The sequence below is a fragment of the Notamacropus eugenii genome, chromosome 4 (genome assembly GCF_028372415.1).
Source record: "Notamacropus eugenii isolate mMacEug1 chromosome 4, mMacEug1.pri_v2, whole genome shotgun sequence".
Taxonomy (NCBI): Eukaryota; Metazoa; Chordata; class Mammalia; order Diprotodontia; family Macropodidae; genus Notamacropus; species Notamacropus eugenii.
Window position 1 is genome coordinate 338,232,425 of NC_092875.1, and position 15,281 is coordinate 338,247,705.

At 39.6% G+C, this 15,281-nt stretch overlaps 1 pseudogene; it reads right to left on the reverse strand.

The window, feature by feature from the left end:
- Positions 1-8,291: 8,291 nt before the first annotated feature.
- Positions 8,292-13,473, reverse strand: LOC140502557 (kallikrein-14 pseudogene; annotated as a pseudogene).
- Between the last annotated feature and the right edge of the window lie 1,808 nt (positions 13,474-15,281).

Sequence of the window (15,281 nt, forward strand, 5' to 3'; positions counted from 1 at the left end):
CAATCACAAGTCTGTTTCAATAGTACAGAGGGAAGGTGATGAGGGCTGCCCAAGACTAAGAAGATGGTCTTGAGAGTGATCCATGAATGTGAGAGGTAATGTAGAGGGAGAATTAATAAGACTTGATCACTGATTAGACATGAGGGGGGAGGAGTCAAGAAAGAGTAGAAGGTAACTTTGAACTTATAAACTGAGTGGTAGATGGTGAAAACTCCAACAGAGACAGAGGAATTTGGTTTGAGTGAAATTTTAAGAGGGAAAATACTGAATTTAATTTTGGACATGTTGAATTAAGATGCCATTGGGACATCATTACCTGGCAGATAATTGGCAATAGAGATATTTGAAACAGATATTTGAAAATCATCAGCACAGATGATAATTTAACCACTGGAAGAAAAACAAAGATGGACAAAGGAACAGATATAAATAAAGAAGAGGACATAGGTCAGGGGATTAGGTAATACTTATTCTAGGGGAGCTGGAGATAAATAATTCAGCATAGAAAACTGAGAAGGATCAATCAGACAAGGAGGAAGAGAACTAGGAAAGATAATTATTATCTTTCTTGATAATCTCATCTGTATTCACATATTTAATAACATCTTACTCAGATCTCTCTAAAATCTGCATATCCAGTCATGATCCCTTTCCAAATTTCCAGTGCTACGTCTCTAGCTGCCTACTGGGTATTTCCAACTAGATATTCCATAGGCATTCAATATGTCCCCAAATAATCTCATTACCTCTTCCCCTAAACCTATAACCCCATCACTCCTCCATCTTCCTTATTTCTCTTGAGGATACCACCATTCTTATAATTACCCAGTTTCCTCTGTCCAATGGAGTCATGCTCAACTTTCTACTATGACTTAGATCATGCTAAATGCTAGGGCAGCTAGGCAGTGCAGTCAGGAAGATTGAGTTCAAATTTGGTCTTAGACACTTGCTAGGTGTGTGACTCTGTACAAGTCACTTAATCCTGCTTCCCTCAGTTTCCTCATCTATAAAATGAACTGAGGAAGGACATGGCAAACTGTTTTATTATTTTGGCCAAGAAAACCCTAAATGGGGTTATGAAGAGTTGATCATGATGGAAACAACTGAACAACTACAACAACAAATAGATTCTATTTTGTCAACCTCTCAAATCCAACGTCTTTTTTTTTTTTTCTCCTAACACCATGATCACTCTCGTTCAGGCCTTCATCACCACTGACCTGGACTATTTCAGGAGCCTCCCAATCGATGTCCCTACCTGTGGCCAGTCTTTCATCTCCTTAATCTGTGTTTCACAAATCTGCCAAATTGATATTTATAAAGCATGGATCTAGCAGTGTGACTCCTTGCTTCACGTTTACTTCTGTGGCTCCCTTTTGGGTCAAGAATGAACTACATACTTTTCTGTTTATCATGTAAAACCCTTCAAATTTTTATTTCAGATTATTTTTTTCAGACTTATTACACATTACTTACTCGTCTTCATACATTCTAAATTCCAGCCAATCCAGTCTAGTGGCTGTTCCTCAAACACGTCATTCCATTTCTACCTCTGTACATCAGCATTGTTGAATATCTCCTTTGCTTCTTGAAACTCTAGCTCCCTTTGAGGTTCATCTCAATGGCTTCCTCTTTCAAACCTTTTCCAAAAAAATGTTCCTGATATCTCAATTTTTTATCTTCTGTTTCCCACAATTTTTACATGCATTTTAATATGTTATATTTGTTTTTGTCTTATATTTGCTCTCTCTTGCTAGTAGAATGAAAGCTCTTTGAAAGTAGAGACTTTCTTCTTTTTGTTATTGTATTCCTAGACTCTAACATAGTGCTTTGAACATAATATACAATTAATAAATACTTGACTGAGCAATTGACTGAAGCCAAAGAATGAATAAAAAATTAATATAGTCTCATTATAGTTTCTTGTGCACCACTCCCATCTTCTCTCCCACATGAGACTAAATGCTTCTAATGCATAGGGACCATATCCTCTGAGTATTTTATCTTCATTTATAGAAGTCAGCAGGCCTTAGAGTCACACTGACTTGACTTTAAGTCTAGCCTCTAACACATATTTGTATGACCCTGTGCAAGTCATTTGACTACTATAAGGAATATAGTCCCAAATAACTTTAAAAAAGAAAAGAAAAAGAAGCTCCAGTAAACTCATAACCCCAGAGGACAGCCTTATCCAAATAAAACTTGAAGCAATAATCCAAATTCTCCTCTTTCCTCCCTGATATCAAAGATTTTGAATATTACTTAGCCACCAATTCCTCAGGTGACTTCTCTCCCCTCCTGCATTAGCAAGAAAAAGCACCAGTGTCCAAGTCCAGAGTCCTCGTTCCCTTTTCCCAATACCTGGCTTTGCAAGGCCAGATAATAACCCTTAGAAAAACCTACTTGACTTTATTGATTGAGGGAGGAGGGGAAAGAAATCCCTTCAGGGCCTCCAGTGAGGCACAAAATATCACCTACTGGAGGGGACCTCAGTGGACCTGACCTGTTTCCATCATCCTTGTGACAGCATTTCATTTTTTGTGTATTTCCCATCAGTATATCTACCTTTCTTCACTGTCTTATGTGCTCCATATTTCCTTGTACTGGATCTCAGTATCCCAAACCTTCCTGAGGCTACATTAAGACAACTGCTCAGGGCCCCGAGGCAAGTCTCAAAGCCTATACTTTGCTAAAGGGGTACTGATCTATACTGGGAGTAGAAGTTCCTCACCTGAAGCTCCTTAAACTGAGAAAATCACTGGTTCAGTTGCAATTTTAATAATAGTACCTCAAATGGGACTAAGCATGTAGTAAACATCTAGTACATTGTGAATGGTTGAATGAATGGAATTTTCCAATCCCTAGATAACAGGGACCTACTTAGAGAAAAAGATAATTAAAAAACACAAAATTGTCTTTGCTTTTTCTCTGTTTAGTGAGGTAAAGTAAATTAACTTTATGTTTTTATCATGTAATCATTTTGTGGAAATGTCCTTACTCTTCTTTCTACTGGCCTTAGTTCCCCGTTAAGGATAATGGACTGTAGAATTACCATGAATATTCTCCAATGACAAGGACAGTCCTTGAACTAATTATATCTGTTCAATTCCATTCAAAAATGCTTATTAAGTGTGTAATATGTACCCCAAAGCACTTGTTGGTCCTTAGAAATATAAAGATATCCATAATTCAAGCTGTGTACTCAAAGGGTTTCCCACCTAAAGGTTGAAACCATCTTGCAACTAACCCCTTCTCACTCCCACAAAGAACTGACACAATCTTTTCACCACTCTCTGCTGGTCCTGCCAACATCAAGTATCTCCTAAACTATTCTGAGCTGTTAGACTGTTTCCTCTAGTAGAAAGGAAAACCTCAGAGGTCTTCTTATCTGGTCAAGGTGTTGAGGTCTAGAGGTACTGGGACCCCCAAATTCAAGGGCAAGTGACTCAAGTCCAGCCTTGAAGGAATTCAACCCAAGCCTTCTTTTAGCCAGAGATAATGTTAATTAAAATATTGATTGAGGTGGGTGAGATTCTAAGCATCCACACTATTGTGACTCTTGTATTAACAAGCTAAACGGAATGAATCTGAGCTTTGGTCAAACTCTTAAGGAATCCGTATCACTATTGCAAGTGCGCAGATTCTTAAGGAGTTGGAGCACCGTAATGGGGGCAAGATGGATCTCAATGAGAAGGATCTAGGAGTAGCCTAGCAATCTGGGGAAAGTAGCAAAGAAGGACCCAGAAGAGCTGGGTGCCCCAGGTAAATCCCACCACCCCTCCCTGAAGTAAGGAGTCTAGATGGAATCAAGGAATGGCGGTCAAGGGTGGGGCCAGATGCAGACAAGGAGGCCCACAATGAAAAAGTATTAACTGAGAAGGGCCTAGTGCTCCAAGTCAAATACTTGGCCATGTGGGAAAGTCCAGGGAATTTTCCTTTTTGGGGTCCAGATCCCAAAGACATGGTCTTTTCCTTTTGGAGGTTCAGATCCCAACCCCATCAAAGAATTCAAGCTCTTTCAGCAAAATATACTTCAATAATTGTAAAGTGCAGGACAGGGAATTCAAGTCCCTTAAATATTTATAGAGTTTTACTGCCTCAGAATACACAGAATTCCTCATCCCAGAGCTTGGTTTCTGAGCCAGTTTCCCAAGTTACTAGCTCCTCAAGTGACTATGAGAACATGCTCACTCTAAATAAAGAGCAATACTCATGAAGCCAGGAAAGTTCTTGTTTTATTTTAGCCAATTATTCTACTTTCCTAGTGAATAGGTCCCTCCCAAATGGAAAGCATATTTTTTCAGACAAATGCCAGCCTTTTTATGCTGTTCCCAATTTGAATTTCCCCCTCTTACTCTCCATTGGCTAGATGCAAACTCCTGAACCTCCCAGTTAATTACTCATACACAAGCTTCTGACCTTTTACCTGATCAGAAGCCTGGTAATGTTCTCTGATTAGAACCAGTCACCTCTGACTTACATTCTTCTATCACTCAAAACTGGGAGAAGCTTTAATCCTGTGGAAATAGAATTCCTTTGTTTTCTACCTGCCTGAAACCTTACCCTAAGCTTTTCCAGGTGTCATCAGACCTCAAGACAATTGGTTATGCCCTAGCCTGAGTGCTTGCTCCAGGCAATCACAGTTGCCTCCTAATTTATTCTGATTGGGTTTCACAAGTAATAGCCCAATCACTTAGGGGTCTCCAGTACTAATGACCACCTCTGATTCCTAGATTTTTTAAGATCTTATCAACAACAAAAGTTTGTATAACCTCAAGGTTTCTTTCAGTTTTTCTAATACAACATGGTGGGGATGGAGGTGGAGGTTGATGATGGAGCTCAGAATCTAGCTAAGTTGGGTTACTTTTCTCCTCTATTCCTCCAATTGAGAATATGCATTCCTGATTTGTTTTCGTCTTATTTACAATACCTTCTACAAGTAGCTACACCACAAATGATAGACAAAGAATAGAATTTGTATTCTAGTTTCTTTACTGTTCTAAATTAGTGTTTCAATACACATGGATACTATTTCTATTAAGAACTCTATTACGAGTTCTATTTCTGAAGCTTAAAGTTTTAGAATTAGACTTCTATGTCCATTTTAATGTCCAGATCCATAATATCAAGTCATTTGGTGACAAGGAGCAATGATAAGGCATGTCTGCTGAGAAACATACTACTCTCTTACTCCAAACTCTAAGAAAGAGGAACAGGAATATTACATATTTAATAATCTATTATGGACATATTCATTTATTCATTTATTTTGTGCTCCAAAATTTTATTGAATACTCACTTCATTCAAGGCATTCCTTTGACCTAAATCCTTTCTCAACTATTTGCATTTTCAGACTGCACTCTCTCTTAAAGTAATGTTTTATAAAAGTTGATTGCCCTTTGTGTAAATTAGAAAATCCTTTCATTTTTCTGAAATTTTACCTTTTCCCAGTCACAAATTCCCACACTCCTCTCCTTCTCCAATTCAGTGGTCAAATTTATGTCTTTTCTATCACTACCTCCATCCATTCTTTTATAAACCTGGATCATGTCCCCTTTCAGCTTGTGTCTTTCCAAGTTGTCATCCTATTTGTTTTTAGTTTATCTTAATTTATTTAACACATTATGGCATACTTCCTGTAGTACTGATCTTCTCTTTTTAATCTCTCATCATCCCTTTCTTCTTTATCCTCCTATCTCTCTCTTGCTCTTTTGCCTTTTCCTCCTGTTTCTCCTGAGGTATTCTTCCAACATAGGAGAATTCTGGGACTTTGAGCATGCTGCAGCTTCCATCTGTCACTAGTGCTGCAGCCTCTAGCAACTTTTTATTAAAGCCAGTGATGTAGTGGGCACTTTGGCCAAAGCTGTCCACATGATGGATAGGAGCATGTCTCCTGGGGCCTTTCCCTTGCAATGAGATGAGATTGGCTGATGTTGGGAGATGAAGCCTTTCCCCTCTAGGTCAGTGCCTGCAATCCATTCCAAGTCAAGGGGGAAAGGAAGTTATTACCAGCCAGTGGCTGTTCAGTGGTCACTGAGAATTCTGTTGGTGGGGACAGACTTATTCATATACTCTACACAGGGCTATCACTTCCATCTGTACTCACTAACAACCATAGTACCCAACTCAGAAGAGAAACCCTGGACAAAATTAACCATAGCAGATTAATTAATCTTGACCCACCAAGGAAACACGAGCAAATCATTAAATTGTTTTATTTTTCTACGTGAAAAGTAAAGTAACATTTGAAAACACAATCTTAAATATAGAAAAAAAAATGAAAGACATCTCTTGGTGCAAAAGTTGTCACAAAGCACACACACTTTACTCTTTAGGAAAGTCACTTAATTTTTTGAGGCTAAAGTCTGTAATCATGTACAAAATTATGTATAAAATATAAAACAATGTATAAAAATACATTACTGAATGAGAAAGCTTAGCTTCTAATCCACAGCAACCTGCAGGTTAAGGTAGAATGTAGGTTAGGGGCAGCAAGGTAGAAGAGATCCATAGAAACAGATATAGTGGGAAATGGTAACTCACAATTTCACAAGGAGGAAATGGAAAAGGCAGCAGATTGCTAGTTTTAAAACAGTCAGGAGACATTTGATGTAGGCTTAAAATAGACTGAGCAAATCACTATATTTCAATACACTACAACAAACAAAGATCATGATGATGACTAAAGTAACAAGAAATGATCCAGCATACTCTGTTTAGCAAAACAAGGACATATTATATAATTTAGAAAAGTGCCCACACACAGTAGTTAAATAAAAATTTAAATATTTAAATGGATAATCTTTAATTATTCAATTGGCTAGAGAATGCATTTATGTGGAACAACATAATCCCTAATCATTGATACTTGCTAAACAAGGTGCCCCTCTAATTATGCTCTACAATGAGTCAGATGTCTTTAAACAAGATTGCCCTGACTATAGGTACATGGAATGAGGAATGAATGAATACACCATCTGCCCTCTCATTTCTTTCCTCCCCCTTTTTGTTATAACAATGAACATTTGAAATATAGCCTGCTGGGTTTAGGATGTAGTCTCTATTTGGGGAATAGAAAGCAAAACTGACTTTTGTAGAACCTGAGACCTTAGCTTCATTAACAGTGTGGATTTAAACAAAGGATCTGGTCATATTAGATCACCATCCTAACAAGAGCCCAGATCCAGGGCAAGCCAAGCATTATACAAAGCAGATTCAAAGAGAAATAGACCCTTTCCTCCTGGAGCTTTTGCTCTAAAAGAGAAAACATTGATATAAATTGACATAAAGGGGAATTCCAGCCAACTGGGGCTGACTAAACAAGTGTAGAACAAATGATTAGAATGTTCACCTTATAGAAAAGTATTAGAATATATGTGTCAAGAGAGGGTCAATTCAGGTCATATCTGTGATGGGGAATCATGGGAAATTCACATCTCACAGGTGGGGTTTAGAAGAATCAGCTTATCCTCTTCCAGTGAGTCAAAAATGTATTCATGGAAGTGAAGGACTTTGCAAAGCTTCTGAACTGAAGGAAAGGAAAGAGCATGGGCAGGTTGGGAGTAAATGGGATGTAGAATTGCAAGAAGGATGATGTTCCTAGGTCAACACTCCCCATCCAATCCTCAGGGAAAGATATTTTGTAAATGTACTGAAGGTGGAATGAAGTGTTATACTCTTGTGTCCTATAGCCTATTCTGCAAACATTCTGAGAATGCCCTAACTTGCTGTTAATACCTAAAATCTACATTCAGAAAATGTTATTTAAATTTTGTTCAGAATGCTCTCTGGCTAAAGATATAAACAATTTTTTTCATGAAAGTCTCATAGGTTTTTATTAATCTAAAACTGTTGGGGAAGAAGTGACCAAGAGGGACCTGCTAAATTACCTATCACTCTGATACAAGGCAGTGGATTCATGAAAGGAGCTAGGGTACCTGGGAAGTTGGGGATAGATCTGCCTTCAGACCCCAGGATCAGGCAATTGATCTTGAATCCCACCTATATGACATTAGGAAGTCACTCTTACCCTCAGTTTCCCCATTTGTAAAAAATTTAAGTATATGGTCTTTCTAAAAGGTCCTTTTCGGACCTGCTATTTCATGGTTTAAAATCCTTTACATCTCTAAATCCTTTTGATTCCCTTCCCATCCATCCAAATCTAGACTAGAAATGGGTCTAGGAAATCTGGGTCTTCCAGAGGCCCATGGTAGGGAAATCAGGAGGGCTAAGTCCTGTCCTTGGGGGAGGGGGAGGTTATTTTATAGGGGTGTAGGGCTGAGGCAGCTCCTCAATTCTTCTGCATTTCATTTAAGATCCAGGTCCGGTAATGGCACAGGTTGGTATAAACACCAGGATACTCAGGCAAGGCGCAGTGTTCCATGCCCCAAGATACCAGGCCCTGCCGGACCCCATTGCACACCAAGGGGCCTCCAGAGTAACCCTGGCAGGAATCCTTGCCATCTTTCTCGTACCCAGCACACACCATACCAGGTGATGGCTTTTCCGTAGTAAGAATTTTTGCTGTTTTTCTCAAAAAAGATACTGCTCTTCAGACACTGGAGGGTGCTGGGATATTTGGCGAAAGCACTAAACACAGTACCCCAGCTGGACACCAGGCAGCCTGTGCCGGGATTGGCACAATTTTTTGCCAGCTGAACAGGTTGAACTTGGTTGGTCAACTTCACTGGCTTCTCCAGGTAGAGCAGCATGAGGTCACTGTTGCTGGTCCTTGGGCTGTAGGAGGGGTGGGGAACTCGGTGCTCTATCAGGACTGACTGCTAAGACGGCTCCACGTGTCTAATATTGTGCTTTCCCAAGACCACTCAAAGGTTCCAGTGGTTCCAGTGAGCTACGGTGAGGACCCAACAATTAGACAGTAGGGCACCCCCACAGCGGAATTTCCAATTGGCTAAGAGTGCCACCTGCCAGGGCTGGGAGTTGGAAATACACATATGACCACCAATGATCTTTTCCTCATTTCTCTCTGTATTGGCAGTAACCCATAGAAGAGGTAGTGTTAAGAAGAAAAAGAATATTTCTGAAGAGTTGTCTAATTGGGGTTGGGAAGGTTCCAGGACAAGTAGATTAAAAAAAAAAAAATTGGCTAACAGAAACAATTCTACTCAGAAATGCAGATACAGAAATCGATGGAGTGAGATAGACAGAGTACCACAGGCAGATGGACAGTGCCACTAACTGTATAGAGGACTGTGGAGGCTGAAAGAAGGAGGAAGTACAAACAGATAAGAGGTGGTCTAGAGCCAGATGTCCCCCCGGGGAGAAAGGGGAGAAACACTGGTCCAGGAGAAGGTCTCTTCCTCTTGTCTCTATAAACAATTTTAGAAATCAGTTCTAAGGAAGATTCTTGCTAAGACAAGATGTAAAGATTCCAATACTTATTACAGGAGTTTCCCAAGTCATGGTGGGTCTCAAGTCACTACTTGAAAATTCCTGTTGGGAGAGAAATATTTTTCTCCAATTAAGAAACAGAATGAAAAGCTCCTTTCTTGTGATCTGGAAAAAATGTAGACTCTGCAAGAGGGCCTTCTAGTTCCAAGTGAAAACACAAATTTGGAGAACTATGCACTGGACCAAGGTTATAAAGTATTCCATGGCTTTGATCTAGGCATCAGTGAACTCAGTTAGTTTACTAGGGTACCAGCTGATCCATGGAATCAGTCCAAGGGACATGGTTCTTTGTTCTCATATCTTTCTTTGATCCTTCATCATCATCTAAATATCCTTAATCCCTAACCCCAAACTCATGATTCAAACTCTTCTGGAACCTCCTGGTCCAGGAATCTTCTTGACTCTGCTTATTCCTATTTTATGTAAAATAAGCAATTTGTGCCAGGCACTGCTAAGCATGTAAATCTAAACAAGCAAGGCAATCATTGACCTCAAAAAGCTTACATTTTGATGGAAAATGGGAAGGCATAAAGGGAGCTACAAATCGAGGGAGGGGATGACTTAGTTTGGAAATAGATGGAAATGGTTTAGTAGTCTGATTCAAAACAAGATATCATAAACGTTCATCCACTAAAACCCAAGGTCCTAGGACTTTGAGACTGAGTTCTGATGAGATGGGGATGTGGAGAATGGCCAAAAGGCAGACAGTATAGTTTGGAGATGGCCAACTAGATCAGAGATATATCATATACAGTCTCAATGACTCTCCTTCTTTTGTCAGAAATAGATTCCTGGATTTGGAATTCATCCTTTCCATTTTAATCAAATTTCTATATATTCCCAAACAAAAGAATGAGATTTGAAGCTTATTTATAGAGGAAAGAAAAATTTGTATGTGACTTCCTATGACTTGTAAAGTATTTTAAATAGGTACAGTTTCCTGAGTTGAGCTTCACTCATTAGTCCTATTTTGGGCACATCCAGAGCCCTCATGGCTCCCAACAAGATGATTTCTTCTTTCAGAGAAAATTTCCTGACCAGATGCAATTGTCCTAGCTGGACCCTATGGATCAAACTTCTGACTTTATCCTAAAATCCTTAGCTCATTGTTAGATATAAATCTTCCTGGTCATTCCACTCATATTCCCACTTAATTATAACTGTCTAATTTACTCTCCTTACCCTACTACTACAGGATATAGTGATATTTGTATTACTCTCCTCTGAGCAATCACAGTTGCAGGTGACAGAACAGGCAGTGAAATGATTTAAGCAACCATTAGTATGTTACCAGTCATCATTTGTTTATGGGGGAGAAAACATTTAAAACATCATCAAGAACAATCATAACTAGGAATGTAGGAGTGTTGGAAGCAAAATAAGGATTTGTCCTGTACAGCTCTCAAGGATGAGGATAAATAGTCCTAATACTCTACTGGTATCCATGAGCTATTGACAGAACCCCCCCCAAAAAGTGTTCCAGTATATTTTTTAAAATTTATTTAACTTTTAACATTCATTTTGACAACATTTTGGGTTCCAAAATTTCTCCCCATTTGTCCCCTCCCCCCAACCCAAAACACCACGCATTCTAATTGCCTCTATCACCAATCTGCCCTCTCTTCTATCATCCCTTCCTTCCCTTGTCCCCATCTTCTCTTTTGTCCTGTAGGGCCAGATAACTTCTATATCCCATTACCTGTATTCCTTATTGCCTAGTAGCAAGAACCATACTCCACAGTGGTTCCTAAAACTTTGAGTTCCAACTTTGCTTCATCCCTCCCTCCCCACCCATTCCCTTTGGGAAGGCAAGCAATTCAATATAGGCCATATCTGTGTAGTTTTGCAAAAGACTTCCATAACAGTCGTGTTGTGTAAGACTAACTATATTTCCCTCCATCCTATCCTGCCCCCCATTGCTTCTCTTCTCTCTTTGGATCCTGTCCCTCCCCAAGAGTGTGACTTCAAATTGCTCCCTCCTCCCATTGCCCTCCCCCCCACCCTGCTTATCCCCTTCTCCCCCACTTTCCTATATTGTAAAATAGGTTTTCATACCAAAATGAGTGTGTATTTTATTCCTTCCTTGAGTCAAATGTGATGAGAATAAACTTCATGTTTTTCTCTCACCTTGCCTCTTTTTCCCTCCACTAAAAAGTCTTTTCTTGCCTCTTTTATGAGAGATAATTTGCCCCATTCCATTTTTCCCTTTCTCCTCCCAATATATTTCTCCCTCACTGTTTAATTTCATTTTTTTAAGATATGATCCCATCCTATTCAATTCACTCTGTGCTCTCTGTCTCTGTGTGTGTGGTTGTGTGTGTGCATGTGTGTGTGTGTGTGTGTGTGTGTGTGTGTGTGTGTGTAATCCCACCAACTACCTGAAAAGTTTCAAGAGTTACAAATACTGTCTTTCCAAACAGTTCAACTTTAGTAAGTCCCTTATGACTTCTCTTTGCTGTTTACCTTTTCATGCTTCTCTTCATTCTTGTGTTTGAAAGTCAAATTTTTTTTTTCAGCTCTGGTCTTTTCATCAAGAATGCTTGAAAGTCCTCCATTTCATTGAAAGACCATTTTTTCCCCTGAAGTATCATACTCAGTTTTGCTGGGTAGGTGATTCTTGGTTTTAGTCCTAGTTCCTTTGACTTCTGGAGTATCATATTCCATGCCCTTTGATCCCTTAATGTGGAAGCTGCTAGATCTTGTGTTATCCTGATTGTATTTCCACAATACTTGAATTATTTCTTTCTAGCTGCTTGCAATATATTCTCCTTGACCAGGGAACTCTGGAATTTGGCCACAATGTTCCTAGGACTTTCTCTTTTTGGATCTCTTTCAGGCAGTGATCTGTGGATTCCTTGAATACTTATTTTGCCCTCTGGTTCTAGAATCTCAGGGCAGTTTTCCTTGATAATTTCATGAAAACTTATGTCTAGGATCTTTCTTTGATCAAGGCTTTCAGGTAGTCCCATAATTTTTAAATTGTCTCTCCTGGATCTGTTTTCCAGGTCAGTTGTTTTTCCAATGAGATCTTTCACATTATCTTCCATTTTTTCATTCTTTTGGTTTTGTTATGGATTTCTTGGTTTCTCATGAAGTCATTAGCCTCCATCTCTTCCCTTCTAATTTTTAAAGAACTATTTTCTTCTCTGAGGTTTTGAACCTCCTTTTCCATTTGGCTAATTCTGCTTTTTAAAGCATTCTTCACCTCATTGGCTTTTTGTACCTCTTTTGCCAGTTGAGTTAGCCTGTTTTTCAAGGTATTATTTTCTTCAGCATTTTTTTGGGTCTCCTTTAGCAAGGTGTTGACCTGCTTTTCATGCTTTTCTTGCATCTCTCTCATTTCTCTTCCCAGTTTTCCCTCCACCTCTGTAAATTGATTTTCAAAATCCTTTTTGAGCTCTTCCATGGCTCAATGAATATTTATTTTGGATGTCTGGGATACAGAAGCCTTGACTTCTGTGTCTTTCCCTGATAGTAAGCCTTGTTCTTCCTCATCAGAAAGGAAGGGAGGAGATATCTGTTCACTAAAAAAGTAACCTCTATGGTCTTATTTTTTGTTCCCTTTTCTGGGCATTTTCCCAGCCAGTTACTTGACTTCTGAGGTTCCTCTTCACACCCACCTCGCCTCCAGATCTGCCCAGCCAGCACCTAGGGGCTGAGATTCAAATGCTGTTTCCCAGACTCAGGGCTTTCAGCGGGGGCAGGGCTGCTATTGTGTGAGATTAAGTTCAGGTGCTCAGGTGGGGGCAGAGCTGCCACCTGGGGCTCAGTTCCCTCAGGGGGTTTATACTGAGACCTTCAACAATGGATCCGAGCTCCTGCCTGCTTTGGGAGCCCCTGTCCACTGCTGCCTCCACTGCTGTCTCCCAAGGGGAGCCTGAGTTATGGGGACACCTCACTCCCCTCTTGGCGAGCTGAAAAGACCCTTTCACTGACCTTTGGTGCCTATGGGTGGAGGGACCTGCGCTGCTGCTGGAGATTCTGTTCCTGACACCTGCTCGTATCTGCTCCCCTTTGGTGCCATGCAGCCAAGGCAGGGCTGGGGTCTGCTCTGGGTCCATTGCACAATGGACCTTTTGTGTCAGTTTTTCAGGTCTCTCTGGAACAGAAATCTCCTCCACTCAGTTGTTCTGTGGCTTCTGCTGCTCCAGAAGTTGTTGGGAGTTCTTCTTTACTGGTATTTTATGGGCTGTGGGTTAGGAGTAGCATATGTATATCTTTCTACTCCGTCATCTTGGCTCATTCCTGTTCCAGTATATTGGGATGATTCTCTTTGACAGATTAGTAGAAAGGACTAGATCACAACTGGATAGAATGGGAGGTCATGAAACTGTTGCAAGTTACATTGAAAATCTATTTGGATATTATCAGGGATCCATCAAAGCACTCAACATACAATCTATTTCCTGGAGAGGCTATATAGTGGAAAGGACAGAATGCTGGATTCAGTGTAAAGAAGAGCTACCCATGATTCTAATTTTTCATATACATATATATATGAATATTTGTATATATACAAAACTAATATATATTATACAAATATTCATATATATGCTAGTTTTGTGACCATTGGTCGCTCATTTGAGTAAATTTTCTAATCTGTAAGATAAGAAAAGTACCTATAATTCTTGTCTCAAAATGTTGGTGTGAGGCCTAAATGAAATAATGACTGCACAGGAACTGGGCAAGAGAATTTCTAAGCTTTCTTCCACTATGAAATCTATGATCCTTTTCAGATGTCTTTATCTTCCTGGAAGTTGTAACTGCGCATTGAATGACTTTATCAACTAATCAAACAACAAATATTTACTGGGCATATTGGGCACCTCCTATGTTTCCAACCCTGTACAGTGTGATTTGAGCGAAGGCTGAAATATATAGATTATGAAAAAAATACAATATGATCCCTGCTCTCGAGGATTTTAGAGTCTGTTTAGTGAGACAAAGTTAATACATAATAAGTAATTACAGTGTGATGAACTACTAAGGAAAAACATAAGCAATAAGTGTGTGTTGGAGTAGTCAGGCAAAGCTTGGTGGAAAAGATAAGGCTTGAACTGATGGTAGCATTGGGATAGAGAAGAGCCCTCTAGGCAGAGAGAAGAGCAAGAGAAAAAGTGTGGAAGAAAGAATGAGACTATCACATCTGGAAGGAGAGAGACAATCCCACGTGGAAGAGAGGTACAAAAAGGAATAATACAAGGAAGGAAACAAGCATGTATTAAATGCCTGCTGTGTTTCAGGCACTGTGCTTTGTATTTTACTAATATTTTCTCATTTACTCCTCATAACAACCCTGAGAGGTAAATGCTATTATTATTCTCATTTTACCGTTGAAGAAATTAAGAAAAACAGAGGTTGTGACTTACCCAGTGTCACACAGCTAGTAAGTGGCTGATAGTGGACTTACATTCAGGACCACTTGATTTCAGTCCCAAAACTCTATTATGCCACATGGCTCCCTCTTAGGAACAGTAATTTAGAAAAAAATGAGTAGATTATACAGAGCCTTAAAAGTTAAAGGCTTTTAGAATTTCAATAAAATAATGTAAAATGATGCTCCTGTAACATTCTAGTTGTTTTTGTTTGTCCTTCATTCTCAAAAAGGACCATGGCATCAGGAGGGTGATGCCATGACTTGCAAATGGATTGGATTTAAGTGAGGGAGGGTTATGCAGTCATCAGTCTCACTTTGTCTTCCAGAGTCTCTTCCAGGCCCAGTGGCAAGATACAGATCAGAATGACTGGAGATGGTCCTGGTGAGAGTGGACTTTTTTTAAGCTAAAGTGTTTCCCAGGTCACAGTTTGATTGAGGTAATATCCATTGAGTGATTAAGTGTAGATATGAAATGAGGCAAAGAATGCCCTC